General features: G+C 45.3%; 1 long non-coding RNA gene across 8 annotated transcripts in view; it reads right to left on the bottom strand.

Annotated features, from left to right (window-relative positions):
- LOC124097927 (uncharacterized) overlaps positions 1 to 24917 on the bottom strand; it is a 291392-nt gene that overhangs the window by 7047 nt on the left and 259428 nt on the right. For 6 of the 8 annotated variants that reach the window (XR_009227522.1, XR_009227520.1, XR_006853407.2 and 3 more), the window contains one exon: positions 4426 to 4607. The exons of 1 other annotated variant lie outside the window; for it this stretch is intronic. This is a non-coding gene — a long non-coding RNA (uncharacterized LOC124097927). Of the gene's footprint in view, positions 1 to 4425; positions 4608 to 7461; positions 8161 to 24917 lie in introns of all 8 variants that reach the window. One more of the 8 variants, XR_009227514.1, reaches the window with a different exon arrangement.

A 24917-nucleotide genomic window follows, 5' to 3' on the forward strand; every position in this document is an offset into this window, starting at 1 on the left:
CGGGGTGTGCCCTCAGAGGAGGAGAAAATATCCAAAGAGTGTGTGAACCTGCTGTTTTTCAGCTAAATGTTCCCTTTTATGTGGGCAGAAAACAGAGGATGAATTGGGCAACTTCGTTTATGAAACTGTCCCTGGGTGATTTAAAAGCAAAACGAGGGCCCAGTGTTGCCACAACTCTGCCCACTTCCCAGATCTACCCCAAAGCTGCCGCTGTAACCGCCGCTGGCAGAATTTCTCACCAGCATGTGGGAGGTGACAGCAGGTGGTTCATCTCTGCTGTGAGGAGGGAGAAACATTAGGGGCAGAGGGATGGGATCATCTGTTTTATAACCAGGTCAATCAGGAGAACTCCTACCAGCCAAGAGACTTCTACCCATTGGAACGTATTAAAAACCAAAGTCCTGCCCCCGTCACACCCAGAGGGCAGGAGGAAGGGTCAGCAACGCTGCACACAGGGCACCAGGAGAGTGTGCAGGTCCCAGCAGAATACCCCCCAGAGAGTCGGGTTGGCCAGACTCTCATCCTGAACACAGCACAACTCCTGAAGGTGCCCGTCCTGAAGGTGCCCTCGTTGGACCCAAGGGGGTTAGGGAAGGCAGGGGGCCTGGATAGACCAAACAGAACAAGGGGAGAAAGCAGACTCCCCAAGCCACACCCTCAGCCCCGCACCTGCTTTTTACAGTACCAGGTCCCTCAGGCCCTCGGGACTCACGAAGCTACATTCACGCACTGAGCTGCGATCCTTGGTTATTAGGTTGACTGAAAAATTATAAAGATTCGAATCACAGAATGAATCTCATAACAAAAGGCAGGCTCCTTTCACACGCGCTTTCTCTATCCCTGGGTTGAACGTGAAGTTGATCTTAGTATCTCCAAATCTTCCCCCATCTCCTCAAATCAGATCTCCATGAATGGTGGGTCCAACTGGGTCCTTAGTGATTTATTTATGGCTTCTTGCTGCGTTAGCTGCCCAGTTTACTAAGAAAAGTTAGGGTTCAGAATTAAGTTGCTTAACTATAGTAACTAGAGTCAAGGAAATTTTCTCCATTAATTTTTTTTCCCCTAAATGAACATGGTAGGCGCTACATTCCCATGCATCTTCTTGGAGAATATAAATAAACTTCACTTGCTGGTACTTATCAACAACAGTCTGTGTCATTTGTGGTATTAGTGATTTACCACAGGAAAATCACTCATCTCCCTCATGATCCTGGACAAGTCTGCCGGATTTTCTTCCATTGTAGAAACAGTAAGTCAAGCCATATAAAACACCCTTCACACTTATCTTAGCCATCTGCAAAATTTCTTATAGGCACAAACCACTTAGCATCACGTCAGCAGCTTCATGATGTCCCCAGGAATCCTACACTGTTAAAACGTGAGCATTTTGCTGTCCCCGTAAAAACCCCAAATTAGCAAATTTCAGGCGCTCAACTGAGGAAGTCCCCACACTGTAGAGTCATGTTTAATCAAGGTCAAGTCTCAATAAAGCAGGGAGAAGCAGTGACGTAGGCTCTTGGGTAGTGACCAAAGAACCAGAATCTAATGCAGTCACAGGAAAACAGAAACCCTGAGAAGACCCTGGAGACACATGGCAGAAAACCTGACCTCCATGGGTCGCAGCAGGTGGCTTCGCTTCCTTCTTCTTCTCCTTCTGCAGCATGCAAGGCTGCTAGGGAAATGTCCCCCGGGCCAACCAGAAAGGGCCGGAGAGAGGGAGCAGGAAGAGGAGGGCAGTGAGGAGGGGCAGGATCACCTCCCAATTCGGCCCGTAATCAGAGTGGCCCAGCGGTGGGCAGAGGGACCTGGGTGCAGTGGCATCGTTCCATTTTCCTGGCTGTGAGATGATAATGGCGAGGATTCCAGCCCTTTCCTGACCCTGGGCTCGCCATCTCCCGGGCCTTCCCTCCTCGCCCCCATCTTCCTGCCCTACTACGCATCCTTTGAAAGATTTAGCTCACACATCCACTCATATTCACCGTGATTACTGCCTCCTCCTTGGTGTGTCTGTAGAACGTTCCTTCTGCTAATAGAGCCCTCTTTACGCTGTCTGGGGACTTACTGGGAACAGGAATTCCTGCCACCAGAAGCCAAATGCCTTGAGGACAGATTCAGACTCTTGTCGTCTTTTATCCCCAAGGATGGGGGAGGGTCTGGAATAGAGCAGGTGCCCAGTAAACCTGCTGACCCAGGGAATGGGCACAGGAGCATCAAAACTACCCAAGGACGCCAAGAAGGCCAGACTGAAGAGTCTCATTTGCATATTTCCTACCTTCTACCATCCATTTAAAAGGACTGTAAAGACAGAATATTTCCAACTCTAAAGGAAAATAAAGCCCCAAACAGAAAAGGTAAGCAGCCTCCTGTAAATTATCAGGAGGAGTGGACTTTTCAAGTCACAGCCCTGAAACTCCAGTCCTCTGTACGTAAGGTTCTGTTCGTCTCTCCCAAGATTTGCTTCTCACCATGAGTGTGGTTCAGGCCGGAGACCAAGATGACACGGGCCCCCTGTGTACAGAGACACAAAATCTCCCACATTCTCAGCATCCACTGTGCCCGGCTGAAATTCTGGGTTCCTGGAAGGCTGCCCAGAGAGCTTCTCCTAATGGTTCCAAATGACTAAAATCCTCCCCCAGCCTCTCCCTCTGCCTTGAGTTATATATTTACAACCACTGTCCTAAAAAAATGTCCACTACTTATAATTAATAAAAAAATATAAGCTTGGAGAGAGAAATATTTCCTAAATCAGCTGAGGCCAAAGTCAAAGTTGTCAGGGAGCCACCCACCATGAGCTCATCGGGCTGACAAATGCTGAGGAGCCAGGCGGTCTGCACCCGACCACGCTCACCCTGGGACGCTGATAACTGAGTCCTCCCATGCTGCAGCAAAGTAATGGCACCTACTGCACAGTCGTGTCACACGGGGTCAAGGGGAGAGCAGCTGGTGCCTTGTGAGGAACACAGAGGTGTGCGGGACCTAGGCATCCCATAATGGCCAGGGTTTTGCTGTGGGACCATCTTTATATGGCCTTGACTTTTCAGTTATTTTCAAAAAAACATTCCTAAAGATGAGAAAATGCTCCTCAGGGGCACATCTCTGCCCTGATGTCACGGCTACGTTGGGCACAGAAAGCAATGTAAGAATTGGATCCCAGAACACAGATGCTCCTTGGCTGATGATGAGGTAACCTCCCAGTAAATCCACTGTAAGATAAAAGTATCCCAAGTGGAAAACATCCAGAATACCTCACCTATGGAACACCACAGCTCTGCCACACCCCGCCTCCTCAGGATGACCTGGAGCAGAGGTCTCTGCCACCGCGCAGCGTCGCCAGGGTGTCACACTGCGTGTTGCCAACCCAGGACCAGATCGAGATTCAGTGTCTTGAGCTGTACTTTCTATTGAATGCACATGCTTCTACACCATCAGAAAACTAGAACATCACACTGAACCATCTCTAAGTCGGTTCCTGAATGTGTTCCTATAGGACATGAAATCACTGAAGGGTGAGAAATCACAACTGCCTTCACCGAAACCCCACTGGTTTCACTGTGACCCGCATGCTGGCACACACAAAAAACACTTTTTGAGCCACATGCATGATAATAGTTAGGGAGCCTACTGTGTGCTGAGAGCCATAGCGAGTGGGAATGACGCATGGCATTTTTGCCAGAAAGGAGTGGTTGAGAGGTGACGCCAGCAGCCATTGAGATGATGATGGTTATGTTAAGCTGTGTGTTCGATTGTATATTAGATGCCTGCTGTCCGCCTCGGCCTGCTACTTTGGAGTTCTCAGAGGATTCCTGGAGAGTTCCCATTGGTTGGGGAAGTGCCAGAGGAGGGATTTTCAGGTGTGTGGTGTGTCCCAGGAGAAGGCCACATGCGCGTGGCGTTCACTTCGGAAATAAAGTTTGTTCCTGCTTGAGTGGCTCGTGATTTGTGTCCAGCCAGACTGCGGCAACTATGGATGCTTATTAGCATGTTCTGGGCCAGGTTACCTGATACTCTGTCCAGTCAGAACAGTCATTGTCACGAGCATCTTCACCATCATTAATGCCTTTGGTAAAAGGTAGATGAACTAATATGTAAGGGAGAGCCCAGTACACAGATACTCCATGGTATCTTTAAACTCCTTTCCCCACCCCTTTTCCCTCTCCAGTGCTGGGTATTGAAGCCAGGGCCCTGGGCACGCCAGGCAACCCCACTACCAGGCAACCCCACATTCCCAGCCCAGCTTCCTCTCCCTTTTGAAAGAAAAAAAAATAATAATCATCAAAGAAAGCAGAATTCTTTTTGTTTTTTGGGGGAAAAATAATCCAAACACAGTTGATGGAAAAGTTCTCTGTTTCATTTTTAAACCAAGAAAACCCACTGCATTAGGAGGAGGAGGCCAAGGAAGAGCAGGTGTTGACCACAAAACTGTACCTAGGAGACAGACCGTGGAAGGCAGTGCCCGTGTCCGGTCAGCTCTGAAGAGACGGATGCTGCCCTCTTCCCTAGGCTGGGTCCTGGCACTCACAGGCAAGTAGAGGTATAAGATGCTGTTCATTTTTCACTCTGGAGACAGCTGGCATGCGGCATCTGAGAACAGGGAATTTTATATCCTCCTAGAGTAAAATATTGAGCATACATAAGTCATCTAATAAAAATCAGATTTTATGTTCTCTCCCTTCTCCATAACTAAGCAACATAAAAAAACTAAAGGATGGACAAAATTTCAAAAGGATTTATATGGAGCCCTTTTACCCCAAACCTATTATTCAAATTATCTTTGCTTGTGGCCGAAAGGTTTTGATATTAGACGACAGGAAGAGAAGAATTCAGCACCTCACAAGGACACAAGGAAAGGTTACAATTATTTCAACTCTCAATAGCCCATGGTTACATACTGTATCTCCAAATGAGCCCTACAGAGTGTCCACAGAGTAGCTCTACATGCAAGTCCCTAGAGAAGACTCACACGGTATCACAGGTGAATAAAAACTCAATAGTTTTTTTGCATTGTTTTACCCTTTAGGAGGTGAAGGGTCAGAGAGGTCATGTGATCTGATGAAGTTGGTGCTGCCTATGAAGGAGGTACTGAGGCCGGAACCCTGAGTTTCTAACTTTCAGAACCTCAGGAGGAGAGCGGCAGACGCCACCTGCAGAGAACAGAGTGGGCCCCACCAGGGAGACCCGGAGGCTCTGCTTTTTAGGCTGTAGGTGCACGGAGCCATTGAATCTGCTTGTCAAAGGGAAGCAGTTACAGACGTAAAACTCAGAAGCACAACTGACACCCTCTTCCCTCTCCCTAGGCTTCCTGGCTGGGTGCTGATCTGACTTCCAGGTGCAGATGCAGCATTCATCTAAGCTTTGCCAACTAGTCACTCCAACCTCCCCAGATTCTGAGGTTATATCACATTTATGCTGATTTTCACTGTATCCAGGCACTTCCCCTCAAAAAATTCACTTTCCTTTATCTTGAAGATCCAAGGTCAGCTTTTGTGAAGTTCACTCAATGCACAAAAAGAAGAAAAATATGATTGGACTGACATTGACAATTTGAGTCTTAAAAAAATGCATAGTACTCCTTATCCTGTTGCATACAATGAACAAAAACCATATTCACATTCACGGGGAACCTGCTGCATTCACGGACACACGTCTTTGTGGGTAGCTCTGCTTCTATAGAGGTGCAGAAGTGCTCTAGAGAATTGAACTGTTTCAGCCCAGAGAAAGTAAATGAGGGTAAGATGAGATACAGTACGCACCGAAACAAGGCCTTGTCCCCCAACACGAAGCACTCATTTAAAAGAGTCCTCTCTGTACAGAGGTGGAAAGTAGAAACAGCTTACTAAACTATCGGCACAGGCCTGTGATCCCAGCAACGCAGAAGTCTGAGGCTGGAAGATTTCAAGTTCAAAGTCAGCCTGGGGAATTTTTAGCAAGACTCTGCCTCAAAATAAAAAAAATAAAGAGGGCTACGGATGTAGCTCACCCCTGGGTTCAATCCTCAGTACCCCCCCCCCAAAAAAAAAGCTGGGGGGGGGGAGCCCTGGTTATGATACAGTGTAGCATTACTGCTATTCCTGGACAAGTGCCAAATGTAAGAACTCTGATTTACTCCAATTTGGTATGTAAAAGGACAACACAAAACACCATCAGGAAATATGGATGCCTGGCTAAGAATCCAGGTCAGACAAAATGTAAAAAGGAAAGCTTGCGTACGATGTTACATATAAACTAATATAAAAACGACTGATTCTGGGTATTTATGTTATAAGGCATGCAACGTTATAAACAGCTTTTATTCAGTTGTTTCACACCAACACAAAGTTCACACCTTCAATGGCTCCACATGTGGTCCATGACGAGGAGTCCATGACAAGTCCACAAGTAAGTTTACTTTAAAACAAGAATAAGGACAGTCTGGCTTGCTGCTCGTCCTCTGAGGAACAGGCCTTCATATAATAAAGTTAGAATTCTACCTTCCAACAAAATGTTGTTGGACTTCATAAGCAGCTACACTTCTTCTGAAAAGCATCCACAAACCATCAAGAGATCCATGAACTTGCTAACTTTGAGAGACAGACGTTAGAAGGACAATTAAAATTCTCCTGTCTTTAGAGAATACCTAAATACATTCTGCTTCCATTTTTGAAGTTTCCAAAAGAAGCAATTCCAAAATCAACATCTAGTCTTGAACTCATCTTACGTGTTTTTTTTTTTTTTTTAGTTGTACAGAGTCTCCTTTCCGAAGACCTAGTAAAAGATATGATGCTGAGCCTTTTGCCTCATTTTCTTCCAGGGCTTTCCAGGACTCTGGCTTGACCAGTCTCCTCCGCTGGGTGGAGCAGACTGTGCACTTTGTGTGTGGACCATGTTAAGGGAAATAATTGGCCTGAATAACATGTGATATTTTGGGGGCAATAAAAGATACAAATAGGATAATCCATAATAAAAAAAAAAACTAAACTATCCACAGATGTATTGGACTTAAGGACACAGAATGGCAATGCTGAGAGAAGCCTTCGTGATGAGCAAGGCCACATCTTATTCTGTAAATAAGGATGTGAAGTCCATAGCACCCAGAAACTGCACCCTATTCATGATCCTGCTGGGCAGCAAAACCAAGACTAGACTTCCAAACTTGACTTCTGACAAGTTTTATATTATGGCTCTGGAATGGATTTTTATACCATGCCTACCATATTTTACTCAGCCCTACTTGTTCCTCCATTTCTTTGGTTGGATGTTAGTAACTTTTTCCCAGACTTCATCCAGGATCCTTATAGTGCAAAGTCGTTGCTCAGGGCTGAGCAGGAACGTGGCCTCATGGAGACTGGGCACTGGCTGGGTCCTGGAGTGACAGGCAGGGCAGCCATGGGGACATGGGGACACTGAGGGGCACACCAAGACAGACTGACTTCCCAACACTGCTGGCCCCAAACAGCTGCCAGGGCAATGAGATAAGCCACTCACCCTTCAGTGAAGAGAATGCCAAGGAAAGGAAATAGGTCAGGCAGCACCATTAGTGAAGAGTTACTCCTGCTACCAGAAAATAAGGCTAATGGAAGACAGAGCTTCTTTGTCTAAGTTCCAGGTACAGCAAGCAGAGCAGACACTTGGAGAAGGGCTTCTGCAAAAGTCCCACGCTCCTCAGGTTAGAGGAAATAGCCACTGTTTCCTTTCCAGATTTCCAAATTCATTTCCCAGTGTGTCATTGTGAGAAGTCAGTATCATGGAGAAAGAAATTCCCAGCTCCCACAATCTACCCAGACCAACACTGGTAATACAGAATTCCCAGAAAAGAGTTTTAAAACAACAACAACAACAGAAGCACTCTCCTTGTTTGGCTTTCCAGGTCAAAGTTAGGTTAATATTTCCCAACTCACCACCAGAACTGGAGAAAATTGAGCAAGAAGGATACCAATATGGATTTTGCTTTTTTGTTTTTTAGCTCTACCATTAGCAATTTTTGGATCTTGGGACAATTCCAGTGGATGGAGATCAGAAAATGAAGATTGTTGGTATGCAGCTTGCTCTTGATATTTTAGAGGAGAACGGTATGAATGTTCACTCAGACCACAGCTCTACAAGCTTCTTCTACCAGGTGCAGAAGCGAGTTCACCCAGGAAGCAGGCTGAACAGATTACAGATTGTGACATGCAGCTACCTCATCTAGAAAAAACACCAGAGAACAAAAATGTCTCAGCATTTGACAAATGATGAAAAGAGAAGCAGTTATAAAAATTTCCCCACACTCAAGCCATAATGGAAGAGGCTGGATCCCAATCCAGAGTTCCTGATGTCAAGTGCCCTAACCCATGTGTGTATACTTAATATCTTATCTCTCTTCCTCACAAAACTAGGGGGCAGGGAACCACCCCACGACCCAGCTATCCCTCCCCTTGGCATTTATCCAAAAGATCTAAAATCAGCATACTACAGAGATACAGGCACGTCAGTGTTTACAGCAGCAAAATCCACAAGAGCCACGTTATGGAATGAACCCAGAGGCCCAGAATAGATCAAGAAAATGTGGTATACACACAATAGAGTTTGACTCAGCCATAAAGAAGAATGAAATAATGGCATTTACTGGTAAATGAACAGAAATGGAGAAAATCATGCTGAGTGAAATAAGCCAGACTCAGTGAAGGACTGAATGTTTTCTCTCAGAGGTGGAAGTCAGAGCAAAATAACAGAAAGAAGGGGGGGACAATATATCATAAAGATAGGGAAGGTCAGTGAGTAGAAGGGGAACAGAGGGAGGGGGAGAGAGTGGGATATGGGATGCCATATACATATATAAAGGGCCAAAGGGGGTCCCACCTTTGGGTAAACGTAGAAGGTGCCAATCAAAAATAAATGAATAGGGGAAAGGAGGGGGCAAGGGGGTAGGGATGATGGTGGAATGAGTTAGACATTTATGAAGACACGAATGGTGTGAAGATACCTTGTGTACAATCAGTGACTTGAAAAGTCGTGCTCTGTATGTGTAATATGACCTGAATCACATTCTGCCATCGTGTATAACAAATTAGAATAAATAAATAATTTATTAAAAAAAGAAATGAATAAAGGAGTGAAAGGAAGATGAGTGGAGGAGGGAGAAAAGAGAGGAGGAGGGGAGGACAGGGTGGGGGACCCCCACTCCCTGAAATCAAATTCCTTCCATGTGTGATTTTGTCAAAACGAACCCAAATACTATGTATAATTATAATGTTCCAATAAAAAAAAAGAAAACTAAACAAATCTTACTTCTTACTTTTCTTTCCCTTGCTGAGAATTGAAGAGCTGAGCATAAAAGGTTTTTGAACGTTACATATGAGGGAAATTCATCATTTCAATTGTCCACACACTCTACTCCCAAATTCTTATTGATAACATAGCGGTGGCTGTATATTATCTTTTGGTTCTCTCATGGGGGAAAACAACCTAACTTTTGGAAATTAAAAAATATGAGTTTAGCATATATTTTTAGGGGGCAGGAAGAAACTAATAGTTTTACCTATCTTTGTCTTAGAATCAAAAGGAACAAACCTCAAGTGGAAAAGCCAATCCTACCCTCCAATCATACAAACCCAGCCTTGCATGTCGAGACCTATAAAACACAAAGAAAGGCACATGGAGGTCAGGGAAAGACCCCTGTTCACCAGATCTTCATGTTTTAGGTCACTCCAAGGTTTGGGGGGGGGGGGGTGAATGAATATAAAAGTTTTTGGAAGAATAGCTTTTTAAAAATTCAAAATCATGATATTCTTTCTTCTCCCAAGAAAAGCAATCTGCAGATAATTAAGATGTGAGCAGAATGGCGAGCGCTCCAGATCCTATCAGCGTGCAATAATTAGCACTCAGACTCAAGGTCATGAAGCGATCCCTTTGCCATGTGATTCAGAAGCCCTGGCTCTCTATTTTCAGATTAAAATAAAGACCAAGTGACTAAGCTTCAACCACGTCTGAATGTTTGTGGGCCACTTTCCCCACAACCAACAACCTTACTTAAACTCCCAACTTCTAAACTGCTAGAGCCATGGAAACATTCAAGATGACGTTCCTTCACCAAACCTCAGCTTCCCTCCTGCTTCTGCCCCGAGCCAACCTACTCACTCCACAGCAAGCACCAGCAACCTGCTCAGCTACTCCCTCGGACCTCTGTACCTGCACCCAACGCCTTCGACCATGAGAAAACCAGAGCCCACAGAGAACTCTGCCACTGGCACACGCTCCTAGTTCACTGAGGGCAATTACGCAACCTCAGATTTTTAGCCTTGATATAAAAATCTGCCATGGGAAGGCTGTGTCTGGGTAGCTCAGTCTGCATGGGGCAGTTCCTGGCCTCCAAGTGCGCATGTGTGCACACACACTACCCCCCTGCTGTGCCACACAGGGAAAATACACACTAAGTTTCAAATAAGCTAAGCAAGTATTAAACAATCAAGGTATTGCTTTGCTACTGGCAGAAGTAAAAGGCAGCTATTTATTACAAACATATTACCAACAAAATATTTTGTGTGGAAATAAAAAAATAATAGCTACTCATTTTTCCTCTTACAGTCTATTGTCATGTATACCTATGAAGAACAAATTAAAAAATTTTTAAAAATAATTTGGTATTTATCAATCACTAGGGATTGAATACTATACATGGACCATCTTATATAATCTCCATAAATACAAATTTGTAATTCCACTTTTACAGAAAATAAATGAGGTCATGAGAAGCTGAGTCAGTTAGCCAGGGCCAATTAGTAATAGCATCAGAATTCACACCCAGAGCCACCACCTCGCTGTCCCTGCTGGTCTCAGGGTGCTGCCTGACCACCAGCCCCTTATAACAGTCAGACCTGGTCTGGCTACTGACCTGCCGAAGGAACTCAAATTATTATCGGTTTACCTAATAAAACTATGCAAAGTGCAAAATATTTTTATGCCAAAATGCCTTTGTTGGTAGGTACCATTAATGCTCTTTTTTCGTTATCTCCAGCATGTAAAAAGCACGCACCTGTGACATTTAAACAACGTAGGGCCTTCTGTGTGTGGTCTTCACCAGCTCCAACCTCCTTCTGCTGGCTCCTTAACTTGCCACTGCCTTTCAGTCAAAATCGCAGCAGCCAATGTCTGCACTGAGAGCGCTGTTAAGGTTTAGGAGACACTGACCCTGGGGTAGAGAGAACTACTGCTCTACTCTAGCTCTTTCACTGTCCCAGGAAAAGTCATAGTTTTACTTTGGCAACCTCTTTAATTGAGGTTCTAATTGAGATTCTTGGGACTTTCATAATCTTAATCTGATTTCTCCAGATAGAAAGATTATAGAATTCCCAAAGAAAGCTGGATCAATAGTGTAAGGTTTTAAAATGACTAAGAGATTGGTGTCAGCACACCAGCGCTTTGCAGAAGGCCAGCGACATCAATCAGATGATGATTTACTGTATACTAACTTGTGCTGCTAAATTCTCCAGAAGGGCTGGCCTATCTGTTCCTCCGGCACAGTCCCCAGCCCACCTTGACTCCACCTGTCAACATGGAGCCTACACAGAGAAGAGCCGGGTCCCCTCTTTCTTCAGTGCACCTCGCTGGCAAGCCCCAAGAGCTGCCTGCAAGAGTCTGGTGAGATTCTGGGTCCAGTCTCGTGACCTCACCTGACCCTGCCTCTGTGAACATTGCTCATCTCCTGGAAAGGGGTGTGTTTCCAAGCCTCTCCCACATCAGCAGTAGAAAGGAATTTGCAGGCTCTGAGAGCTAAGTGACCTGGACAGAAGAAGCTGTGGAAGGGAGGTGACACTGAGGGGAGGAAGTGCAATGAGGTCCTCCCACTTTGCCAAGCTCCCATCGCTCTCTGGCTAGGCAGTGTCAGAGACGGCCAACAGGCCGTGGAGCTAAGTGGGAGTACTGCCCTACCCTTGGCCTTCTGGCAGGGAAAGGCCAGAGTCTCTGCAGCACCCACACCCCACAGGGATCCTGGGGAGAGGTGTGGACTTGCCTGACTATGGCGGCCATGCCAGCCACTCCAGGTGTCCCCGTATCCCCCTCAGAAGATGGACATGTACTCTGACCAACATGGGGTCAGTGGGGGTGGATGAAAGTCCATACAGTGACTTTCCAATGACAATCAGAGCTCTTGGGGCTGCTTTCTAGAGGTCAGTGGGGAGAAGTCTGGGAAAAGAGGAAAACCCGAATGTTTTCTTCCAGCACCACAATTTCAGCCCTCCTGCTGGGCTGCGCAGAGGGACAAAGTGGTGTACCTGTGGGGGAGCACTCTCCAGGCCAGGGGAGCACTCTCCAGGCCAGGGGAGCACACTCCAGGCCAGGGGCACACACTCCAGGCCAAGGGAGCACTCTCCAGGCCAGGGGAGCACTCTCTAGGCCAGGGGAGCACTCTCAGGCCTGGGGAGCACTCTCCAGGCCAGGGGCGCACACTCCAGTCCAGGGGAGCACTCTCCAGGCCAGGGAGCACTCCTGCCTGTGGGAACATAGGTGGGCTGCAGTGAACGGCAGGGAGGCTGGGATACTGGAAGCCCAGCTCACAGGCCTGTGATTAAATGTGAACTTGCTAGTGGCCCTCCTCACACAAGGTGAAGAGTCAATGTTTGATAGACTGGGACCCATGCCAGACTCCAGCCTAGTGGCCTCCCCACAGGGGACTAGTTCAAAGAAATGAGATGTAGCAAAACAATTTGTGCCAGCTGCAAGAAAGCCACAGCTCACAGGTCAGACGTTGGAGCCATCCTCTGGGTGTCTGGACACAGCAGGCTGGCTCCTCCCCAGGGACTTGACATTGTAGAGTTTCACTGATCATCCTGTCCACTAGGCAGAGTTGAAGGTGGGCCTCTTCTGGACTTTAGGTCCTCAGCACTGAATATGCTGGGTCCCTACTGTCAAATGCAGTGGCTCTTGAGCCCTTGAAATCTGTCAATCCAAATTGAGGCACACCACAAGTTCAAAACGCGCAGTGGATTTCAAAACTCAGCATGGAAAATAAAGCAAACATCTCATTCATTCTTTGATTCATACAATATTGAAATATTTTGATATAATAGGTTAAATAAGTAAATTGTATTGGTAAAATGGATTTACCAATTTCTCTCTTTGTTTAATTATACCTGTGGCTTGCATTGTATTTATATTGGACTGTACTACTCCAAGAATCCCATAAATGCTGTTGAAGGAAAGAATGGAAACTAATAATAAAAAAAGCTGAATTAACATTAGCATCAATGCTTTCAAAGTCAATATAGTCTTAGAAATGTTGTAAAATAAGTGAGGCAAAACTTTTTTTGAAATAACTTCTGAATCTGGAGCTATGTTTTATTCTGAGTCATATGCTGTGAGAAAATGCTCACTAATCACCCAGGCCTCTTCAAAAATGAGACAGCAACAGACTCTGAGCCAGGCCACACCACGGAGGCCAAACTCAGCCATCAGGACTGGGTTAAGAACAATCAGCTCACACACTGTAAGAAATTGTCAGAGATGAAACAACCAGTCAACAAATTTCCAAGCTTCTCTTCATCCTAAACAACACTGTACCCTCAGTTCAACTGATTGCTTTGAATATATTCTTTTAAATTGTTTTTTAAAATGCATAGCTTTCTACCATTTTTTTTTTTTGGTATCAGGGATTAAGCCCAGGGGTACTTAACCACTGAGCCACATCCCCAGCCCTTTTTATTTTTTATTTTGAGACGGGGTCTTGATAAGTTGCTGAAGGACTCACTAGGTTGGGGAAACTGGCTTTGAACTTATGATCCTCCTGCCTCAGCCTCCCAAGCCATCGTACCTGGCCTCTACCAAATATTTAAAACATGACTAACTTCAATCCTTATTAAAGTATTCAAAAAAACTGAAGAGCAGAGAATACTTCCTAACTCATCCTTTGATGCTAGTATTACTCTGATAAAAAAATCAGACCAAGACACTACTAGAACTGAAAACCACAGACAATATCCCCGAAGAGCACTGAAGCAAAGTTCTGATAAAATACTAACAAACTGAGTTCAGCAGCATATTAAATAGATTGTACATCACAACTAAGTGGAATTAATTCCTGGAGTGCAAGGATGGTTCAATGTGCAAAATCAATTAATGTCACTTGAGGAATTAGCATAATAAAGGGAAAAGACACATGGTCATGTCAAGTGATGCAGAAAAAGCACCTGACAGAATTTCACGACCGTTCATGAAGAGAGGGAGTTATCTCCACATAGTAAAAATCATGTATGAAAAACCCACCATGAACATCAGGCTCAATGACGAAAGATTAAAATCCTTCCCTCTAAGATAAGGAACAAGGCAAGGGTGTCTGCCTTCACCACTTTATTCCATATGGTACCGGAAGGTTGGGGCAAGAAGGGGACAAAAGGCATCCAAACAGAAAAGAAAGAAAATTATGTTTGTTTGCAGATGTCATGATCTCATATTTAGAGACCCCAAATATTACACACACACACACACACACACACATCCACATGATCTTTTACATTAATAAATAAATTCATCAAAACAGCAAGACATAAAGTCAAAATAAAAGTCAGTCCAGGGCTGGGGTTGTAGCTCAGTGGCAGAGCACTTGCCTACCACATGTGAGGCACTGGATTTGATCCTCAGCCCCACATAAAAATAAATAAATAAAGTAAACATATTGTGCCCATGTACATGTGAAAATATTTTTAAAATAGCTGCATTTCTGTCTTGGCCAATAAACAATTTCAAAAGGAAATACAAGTAGAATCCCATTTATAATAGTATATCATAAATAAAGGAATACTGGGGATTTGATCAGAGGTAAAAGATACAATGAAAACTACAAAACATTGATAAAATAAATTAAATACATAAACAAATGGAAATGCATCCCATATTCATGGATTGGAAAATTTAACCTTATTAAGAGGTCAAGGTGATCAACAGATTCAATGCAATCCATATCAAAATCCCAATGACAATTTTTGCAGAAATGAAAAAGCCCACACTAAAATTTATATAGAATCTCAAAGAACCACAAAATAGTCTAAACAACCCTGATATAGAAAAACATATCTAGAGGTCCCACAGTTGCTGACTGCAAAACTCACACAAAGCTATAGTCATCAAACTAGTGTGATATTGGGAAAATACAGACATATACACGACTAGAACTGAATAGAGAGTACAGGAAAAAAATCCTCCCATATATGGCCAAATGAATCTTGATGGGGCGTCAAGACTCTTCAACAGGGAAAGGAGGGTCTTTTCAACAAATGGTGCCGAGAAGACTGGATATCCACATGCAAAAGAATGAAGTTGTGCTCTCATTTAACAGCACATAAAAAAAAAAATTAACTCAAAATGGATCAAAGACGTAAAAACAGATCTAAAACTACCAAATTCTGAAGAGGTAACAACTGAGGGCAAAACCTTCATGATGTCAAATGTGGCAGTGGTTTCTTGGCTATGACACCAAAGCCATGGTAACAACAAAAAAAATAAACAAAAGGAACTGCATGAACACTTTTAAAACTTTGTGCATCCGATGACACAAGCAAAGGAGTAAAAATGGAGCCCAAGGAATGAAAGACAATGTTTGTAAATCGTGTATACCATAAGGAATTAATATTCAAAATAAATAAAACACCTAAAATTCTACAACAAATCAAACAACCTGAATAAAAATGGCAAAGGGTAAAAGAATTTGAATATATATTTCTCAAAGGGCAGATGAACAGATGCCCCAAATCACTAATTATTAGGTAATACAAAGCAAAACTACAATGAGATACCACTTGATACCCGTAAGTATGGTCACTATTTCAACAACAACAACAAGAAAAGCTGGAAAATAAATGCTGGTGAAAATATGGGAAACTGAACCACTTGTGCACCACTAGTGGGGATGCGAAGTGGATCAGCCACTGTGGAAACCAGTGTGGCGGTCCCCCAGTGCAAATGGAATTTCCATATCATTCACCCTTTTCACTCTGGAAACACTTAAAAGAACTGAAAACAGAACCTTGAAGACCTATTTGTATCCCCGTGATTCCAGGAGGATTTTTCACAAATACTAAAATGTGGAAGTAAATCAGGAGTCTGTCGGGGGATGGGTGGATGGGCCAACTGTGGCATGTCCACCTAATAGAATATTGGTCTCCCTCAAAAAGGGAGAAAATTCGGACACAGTCTGTAACACGGATGAACCCTGAAGACATTCTGTGAACAAAATAGGCCCTTCACAGGAGGACTCACCCAGGTGCCTAGGGTAGTCGGTCGAGTGGTGAGCCGGGGGGCTGCTAGGAGGTGGGAGAGATGGTTGGTGTTCCAGGGTCTAGAGTTTCGGTTTTCAAAGATCAAACAGTTCTGGAGGTGTTGGGTGGTGAGGGCTGCTCAGCAGGGACAGTACCTAACGTCACGGGGCTGTACCCTGAAGATGGCGGAGGGTATGTGTATTTTACCAAAAGAGGGGGAGGGGGAGGGGAGGGGTGGGGGAGAAAGAAGAAGAGAAGAAAATGTGAGGAGAGTAAGAGGGGGAGGTAAGAAGCCAGAGGGGCAGGAGATGGAAGTGGCCTTCAGTCATCCAAGTGGGAATTTGCACATGTGCCTCGTGACTTCCTGCAAATGGCGGTGGAGTGCCACTGCAGTCGGTCTCTGGGATGACGGCGTGCCTTCCGATGCACCTACACCTCTGCATCTGGACACGGAAACCCGCAGGGAGATCCACAAAACAGACCACGTAGACGGACACACAAAAATGAGGGGTGAGTGTGCACGTTCTGTTTGTGTAAGAATTACCTGTTCTTTCAACCCACCTTCTGTATTCTAAGTCCCTCACCAGTCCTCACCCAAGTCCTGGCCAAGTCAGGAACAATAAAAACCAGCAAGGCAAACAGCAAGAATAGTCCTTCAGATGCTAAAGTGTTATTGCTACACTGATCTAATAATCATAATATGATTATTAATAACAGTATATATTAATAAGTACAACAACAATAATTATCAATAACATAGAGGGCACTGCACAAAGCACATTCAAGGTTACATTTTCCACAGCAACCGCATACTACGAACTCCATTTCTCAGATGAGAACCCTGAAGGAAATAAAATGCCTCGTCCAAGGACACAAGGGAGAAAATCTGTCCTTTCCTGGAGTCCTCTTTTCTACACAACAGAGCAAAAGAGTGACGTGAGAAGAAAAAGAATCAGAATGAAAAAGGAAGGCTTCTTCAGCGCAAGTTCTGCCCTGAATGACAAACAGCCTTCTCCAGAGCGGATCTCTTTCTAATGGACTTCATGTGCAGGGAAAGCCACGATACTAGAAGCATCATCGAATCATCTGGTTCTTAACACACAGCTGTGACTGATGCCTGCCGCCACCCAGGTTGCCATCCTAAGGCGCACACCCTGGAGCTCGGATTATTAGGCAATTCCGTGAAACGGGACTGAAAACCCTCCGAGGAGCCATGAGCTGCCGCATCTGCTGTACTCATTTCCAAACTCGCCCGGAAACCCAGAAAATCACCTTCAGAGACATCGCCGGATCCGCGCTTCGCCTCACAGGAGGTGCTCAACTACCCAGCCTCTCAGCAGCCCGGCTCTTCCCTTTCCAGGTATGGGCTTTGTTGCTGAAACTCTCAAACGTCTCCCCTGACAACCAAGCCTTCCTCCAGCTCTGCCCACCACTCATCTCTGCATCCATTTTTAAGAAGGGGGATCAGAGGGCAAATGCCAGGCTGTGACCCCCGTCTGGGCTTGGCCAAGCGGGATGGGTGATTCAGGTGTGTGGAATGGAGGTTTCCACGGCGACGAGACAGCCAGGCAGGCAGGGCCCTTGCAGACTCTTTCCACCAAGGTAACAGAAGCCACTGTGCCACCTGAGGGTCAGCCCAGCTCAGAGCTCCCCAGGGAGGAGCTCCCACTCCCACCCCCAGCCCGGGTTCCTTGGACCATCCATATTCTCTTCTTGGGGAGGGAAAGGATTCTCTAAAGTGAGCTGCTTGGGAGAAAAACTCATTGATGGCTAGAAATAAAGAAGAAAGAAGCTGCTCTAAGACATTTAGCCATATGCCCATGGACACCTGCCACCATCTTCCTATGACACCCTCAGCCTCTTCCCCCTGCACCCATGGCCCTCTACAAATCAGGCACAGTGACAGTAACTAATAATAAAATACAACAGTGATAACAATACACTGCAATAAAAGTGTCACGAATGTGGTCTTTAGCTTTCTCCTTAGTGTACTATATTATTTTTGAAACACGGTTGATCACATGTAACAGAGAACTCAGAACTGGAAGCCTCAGGTAAGGGGGACTATAGTATGCCATTATTTTCCCCCTTTCTCTCTCCCCCCTCCCTCCCCACCCCCTCCCTCCCTTATGGTCTCTTAAGTTCCTAATTCCTGTAAGGAATAGCCCTTTCCCAGTATCTCAGCGGGGAGGATCACTTCCCCAAGGAAGCCCAGTCCCTGGCCGACTCCCAGCCTTAGGGTCCTTCCAAGGTGCACGAGGAAGCTCCAGCTTCCCCGTCACAGCAGTCACCGCCCATGACTGCAAAAGCCTCTTCTCTCCATGATCCCCATCCCGCTGGAGGAGGGAACGAGAGGGGTGCCTTGTCTGCCATTGACTTCACTTGGGGAACAGCATCAAGCAGAGGGTCACGGGAGACTAGCCAAAAAATAATGGAGGGGTAAATGAATTCATGAAAGGACAGAGCAGGGCGTGGATGGTGGCTGGAGGGGCAGGACCAATCTCAAACAGCACTGACCACATCTACATCTACATCGTCACGAGCATCGAACGAGAAAACGTTTGGGAAATTCTCTGGGAGGACTGTAATAAGTCTGTATATAGTAGTGCTTCCCAGCAGGAGGTTAAATTATAGGGAGAAACCTGGAGCTTGGGGCAGCAGCAACGGGATCCACCAAGAGCACTAAGGTCACCAGAGCAGGCTTCCACCCGCAGCACACACGGACTGTGTGCCTGAGAAATAACTATGTCCTGCTCTCGCCCATTTTGGATCCAGACATTCATGTTATCCACAACTTCTCACTCACATACCTTGTTCATTTCTATCAAATATTACTACAAGCTGAATGTCCCAACTCCAAATGGCTCCAGAAGTGCTCCAGATTTCAGAGTTTTTTAGATTTTGGAATATGTGCACGTCAGCGAAGCATCTCTAATCAGGATTTATCACCATATAATTTAAAATTAGATTTGAAAGTCCCAGGTGCAGGGGCTACTTGGGAGGCCGATCCAGGAGAATTGCCTGAGTCCAGTAGTTTTCAGACCACCCTGGGCAACACAGCAAGGTCCCCTCTCCAAATGGACAAACAAATGTTAAATTATATTTGAATAATAAAAATAAAATCAATACTAATTTAAAATAATAATTACAGATAGCTGTCAAGGGAAATTGAGAATAATCCACATTCTTCAGCTACCTGGTGACACAGAGCCTTAGTTCCCTGGATAAAAGTACTTTTCTCTAAACCCTATAACTACGTGTCCTCTGAAAAATGGTGTGTGCGGTTGTTTCCTCCACATTTTACTTTCACAAAAAATGGCTTTTAGGAGTCTGTTCTTCACTGCTTTCTCCATGAGAACACAGTTGTAGGAAGAATGAGCGTCAACCTGCTTCGAGACTTGACCTTTCCAGGAATCCAAAACTCTGTGGCCGTACGACCCACTGCTCGCTCTCCCATCTCTGTCTCTCTGTCCCCAGCTCTGGCTTAACCACCACCAGCAGACCCAGAGGGCAGCATTTTCTCTCACTCCTTCTGTGCTTTGCATGATGTTCAGAATAGTACCCTCTGCTCAAAGACAGCTTGAAAGTTTCAAAAACACAACTCAATGCGAGTTGCCCTCTTAGACTATTTACAAGCACCACAGGAAACAACCCGCCTGTGTGGGATCAGAAGAGAGGGCCAGCGGAATGTCACAAGTCAACACGACATGCATTTCAGATGACATGTGACGCGCTCCTGGTTCAGAGCAAAACAGTCCACAGTGGGGCTGGGACAGGAAGTCAAAGCTGGCAGCAGCCCACTGCTGCAAAGGGGGAAATAAGTGGTGGTAACTCTAAACGAAAGAGAGAAGCCTGAAATGCTCCTATGACCAAACCAGGCAATTAAAACATTAAATGTGAAATCCGAGGCTCTGTAGATTTCCTAATATGGTATAAGTGCTGACTTTCAAAAATGATGTTTTCTCATCTTTTAACATATCAAAGAGCATGCCAAAACCCCAAGGAAACATTTCCATTTTGAAAACAAAAATAAACCACACACATCCATATTCTATTAATACCACTGTCTTGCCCTGAAGACCCTGCGCCCTTAGTCAAAACCCCATTGCATATCTAAATCCTAACGTGATTGAAAACTCCACCCAAGGAAAGCTGCACCTGCGCCATAGTGAGTTCACTAGGGCAGACCCCGTCCATTGTCCTTACTGGAGACCCAAAGCCATGTCCCCATCATCGACCTGTAAATATGTTCTGCATCTCCAGCAGCAGCATTCCTTGAGAGAGGAAAGCTGGCACAGGACACCACAGGTTCAAGCCAACTCCTCAACATTTAGCGGGACAGGGAGATAGAAGAATGGAAGCTGGGAATTAAAAGCCCAGAGGAGGTAATGCCCAAGTCCAGGATCCCCAGATCTAGACTATACACCCTTGACCTGCCAACATGAAACAAGAAATCACAGGCACGTGGCAATTTATGTTTAAAGACAGGGGTGAAAAAAAGAATGTGGTGCTCCTCGGCATCAATTCAAACACCTTGGAGCTGTACCCCTGCCAGGCACTGCCTGGGGCGAGGACAGCAGGAGTAAGTGACCTCAGTTCTGCACCCAGAGTGCTTCCATCTTCCAGAGAAAAACAAGCGCGAGAAACAACCACACAAAGGAGCATCACAGGTCACCTGCTCCTTCCTAAAAGGTGAGCCACGCAACTAACAGGATTCCTCCAACCGCAAAGCCTGCAAGGACAGCTGTAGGCCTTTATGTTCTGAGTTGCGGGCTCTATTTTGTCTCTGGGGCAAGAAGAGGGGGGAATCAAACCCACCCTGATCAGGTAAGCTGGGGGAGAATGAGCGCGCTGACTCTCGACACCAACTTGAACGTAACTTCAAGGAAAGGAGGCAGCACATGTCCAGCGACAGGAAAGCTCCACCTCATTTAAACCACCGGATCCGAGATCAGATCCAGCCCCAGCCACCTGCTGGTGGAACTGGGAGAGTTCACTCGCTCTTGCAGCCTCGTCCTTGCATTTACCAAATGCAAACACTTCTCCAAGTAGGTGAGGTGGGTTGCCACACTTCACAAATGGGGAAACTGAGGCACCAAGAAGTCCTGTGTCCTTAAAGTGGCTAAGTTATGATTTGAATCCCAGTAGTCTGTCTCCAAAGTCTGACCTCTGAAGCTTTACCCTGAACCACTTAGAAACTACTTCCTTTCCAGCGAGAGTTGTGCCAGCGCACCCAGCACAGTGCCTGACATTCAGCAAAATCTGGATGATGCTGAACACTTCACCTCCCGCTCTCCGTCCGCTCCCTCACCACACTGTGGGAGGCTGGAGACAAGCCTCTGCACACACAGAAGGCAGCGACGTCAATCTGCAGGGCTCAGGAGCTCTGGGGCGAGCTGGAAAATGACGCTCTGTCTTTATCCCGCGGCCTGGAACAAGAGCTGTAACTCAGGCAGAGACGCCCAGTGTCTGCACACAGAGGCTGCCTCTATCTGTCAGAATCTGCATTCCAGGCACAGCACTGAAGACAAGCCCTGGGAAATTGGAGGATTTGTGATTCCTGCACGAGGAGCTATATGTTTATATGTCAATGGACACACATACACACACACACACAGTCACCATCCCACATCTAAAACTTATATCCTGACTACCACAGGGGGAAAATAATCTATTTTCAAGAAACTTCCACAGCCTACAAATTGGCAGAGTTTCTGTATCAGGCTGCAGCTTGCTTTAAGATGGACCAGATATTGCTGGAAGCTAAAAAACAGAGTCTCTTTTTGAAAATTATTAAGAACAAATTAAGCTCGGAGGCCTAAGGGATCTGTGTTGTAAAATATGAGAAATTTTTGTTTTCCAGATCTTCAGCAGTATTTTCATGAACTAGTGACATTAATAAAGAGAGGACGGGGTTATTTTTGTGTCTTGGTATTTATGTAGAGTATTATCGAGAAATGTGTAAATGTTATCAATTATGTATTCAGCTGGGCGAGTACTGACCCACACAAAATAGGGGACTTATCGTCACTTGAATTTTTCAAGGACACAATTATGCATGTTGCTAACTATGAGAACTTTATTCCTGATACCAGGTAGGAATGCTGTCTACACACTCCCTCAATTTTTCCCTTAATAAAAAGTTCCATTTAATGTTAACACAATAGAAGAACATTATTTCATACATGAAAAAATATCACTACAATCCAGTATTGAGACAGTTGCTCTGACCCTGGAACTTTGCTAACGTAGTTTAAAAGTCAATAAAAAGAAAGCTGACCTTCCACAGACTCAGTCTCCGTCACTGTGGCTACTGGGTTCATTGATGCCTGCCAAATCTTGCAAAACTACAGTACTGATCTCCATGTGCATTTCAAAAACTATAAGCTTCCATTGTGAATAAGCTTCACTTTCTACTTTCGGACTCCATCCGCAACCAGCCTGCCCGTTCTTGGGGCATCTCCCTAAGAGCCAACAAAGCCCAGGTGCCTGCTCTGTGCAGCAAGCTCTTTACATGTTTTAATTACAGTTTAGCATGAGTGATTGAGTCAAGAGAAGGAATCTTCATCAAATGTTCATTAGAAATGGCAATTTTCTATCAGGAAAACAAAAAAGGCACCCTTCATCTTGTTAGTCTGAAAAAGTCCCCCCAATGTGAATCAGGCCTTTTGTAGTCACATGCAAGCCACATTTAGGCTCCTGGCTCAGCCCGGGACACGTGGAGGGAGGCTGGGGGGGGGGGGCAGGAAGAGGAAGGAAAGGGAGTTAGCAGTCAAAGAGGAAGGAGGGTTTCTTGGACTTTGTAGACCTGCAGAAAACAGTTCTTTCTAGGTCCTATCGAAGCCCTTAACCTTGGCAGGAAAGGCTTACTGTCTCCATAGCCATTTCCAAAGTCATTACAGTGGCTGAAAAGCAAGGCAGCAGAGCAGTTCCTGGGTGTGTGTGCAGGTGTGTGCATGTGTGTGCGTGTGTGTGTGTCTGTCTGTCGGTCTGTGTCTGTCTGTGTGAGTCAGCGGAAGCCGGAAGCCTTACAAAACTACTTCAAACAAGCTGGACGAGGATAGCTTCCACCTCCAGACAGTGAGAAATTGCTTTATCCTACGGGATGTGGCCACCCATGCTCAGTGTAGATAAGTGAGAACATTCTCTGCTCTGGCCAATAGGAGACCTGCAACCACAGCTGCTCACAGAAGCTCTGGGTGGCCTCCCATCCCGCGGCTCCAAATGGTTTCAAGGCCAAAAAAAAAAAAAACCCAAGTGCAGGGGTGGAGGGAGGGGCCGGCCCCATGGAGGGGGCAGCTGCCTCCCACAGGTGCTCTCCAGCCCCTCTTGGGGCTCCAGGCAATCAGAGAGGTCTCCGGCTGACTCCTGGCAAGGGGCCTCTGTGGGAGCAGGCCTCCTCACCAGCCCACAGCAATAAAGGCAAACTGTGCCTGGGAGACCCTGGAAACTCTGGAGAAATTTCCCTGGGAGGCAGTTCCTGGTGCTCCATGAGGAAGAGGGTAATTATTACCAGTTGGTGAAAGAAAGGGGCATTCCAAATTCAGCTGGAAATGAGAAAGAAACCTCACCGGCCCTGCACACAGATGCACAGTCCCATTTAAGAGACACAGCCAGGTCGGATCAAGAACTTACGTGTGCAGGAGTATTTTAGACTTAACTGTCCTCTAAGAAAAAAGACCTCGACATTCTAGGAAAAGTGTATGCAAGTTGCAGTAGAAGCTCTTTGGAGATATTATGATTTGTATAAAAAATTGACCTCAATAAAAACATTCATTTCACTTATTTAGTAGTATCTGAGAACCAGTTTTATGGTACCTCTTGCTTTCTTATATTCCTATTGTCTCCATTAAAATATATATATATATATATATATATATATATATATATATGCATATTTTCTTGCCTGCAGTTACTATGTAGTATGCTGGACCAACAAGAAGTCATAAAGTATCAGATATATCAGCTGATAAAATGATGAAATCTTACACATGTGCATAGAGTCCCAAAACAAGTCACCCCTCTACAGAACACAGTGCTGCATACAAATTCTTTTGGAAGAATATATCTATTTTATTTATATATATGTACACAAAGAAAAGGCCATTGAAGATTGTGTGCATACTGACTAAGAAGGGATTATAGGATACAGTACGCAGAAAATTAATGCTGAAATTGGAGTACTGCCACCAAGTTAGTGCTGACAATAATATTTCACGCAAAACCAACATGGACCTAGGTGGCAAAAATTAAATTCAAGTCATCTGGCATCAAGATCACTGAAATGGCGGTTGAAAGGCTCGGCTCGGCCCTTGATTTGCTTGGGGGCCTACATCAGGTTGGGCTACACCTCCACCATAACATCTGCAAAATGGAGATAACACCTCCTGCTACCTACCTCAGAGAGCTGTTAGAAGATTAAGAATGAAAAAAGAAAATCCTCAAAGCCCTTTGAGTTGCTCATAAATATGACACGCAACGTAATGAAATACCAGCCCTCTCTCCAAGTCCCGAGAGACGCTCAGCCATAGAAATAGAAAACAGACGCCCGCCAGCCACAGGGCAGGCGCTCCCTGGGCCCAGCTCGGTGATCAGGGAGGGGTGGCAATGCTGTCCTCAGCTCCCAGGGACTCAGTGGGGAAACTGAAATTCACATCTATGCAGACTAAACACAACACCCAGAAAAAAGGAAAAAAAAAAAATAGACTAATTTCA

Source organism: Marmota monax, unplaced genomic scaffold (assembly GCF_021218885.2).
Source record: "Marmota monax isolate L192 unplaced genomic scaffold, Marmota_monax_Labrador192_F-V1.1 WCK01_AAM20220418_F8-fsc00141, whole genome shotgun sequence".
In the NCBI taxonomy this organism is placed as follows: domain Eukaryota; kingdom Metazoa; phylum Chordata; class Mammalia; order Rodentia; family Sciuridae; genus Marmota; species Marmota monax.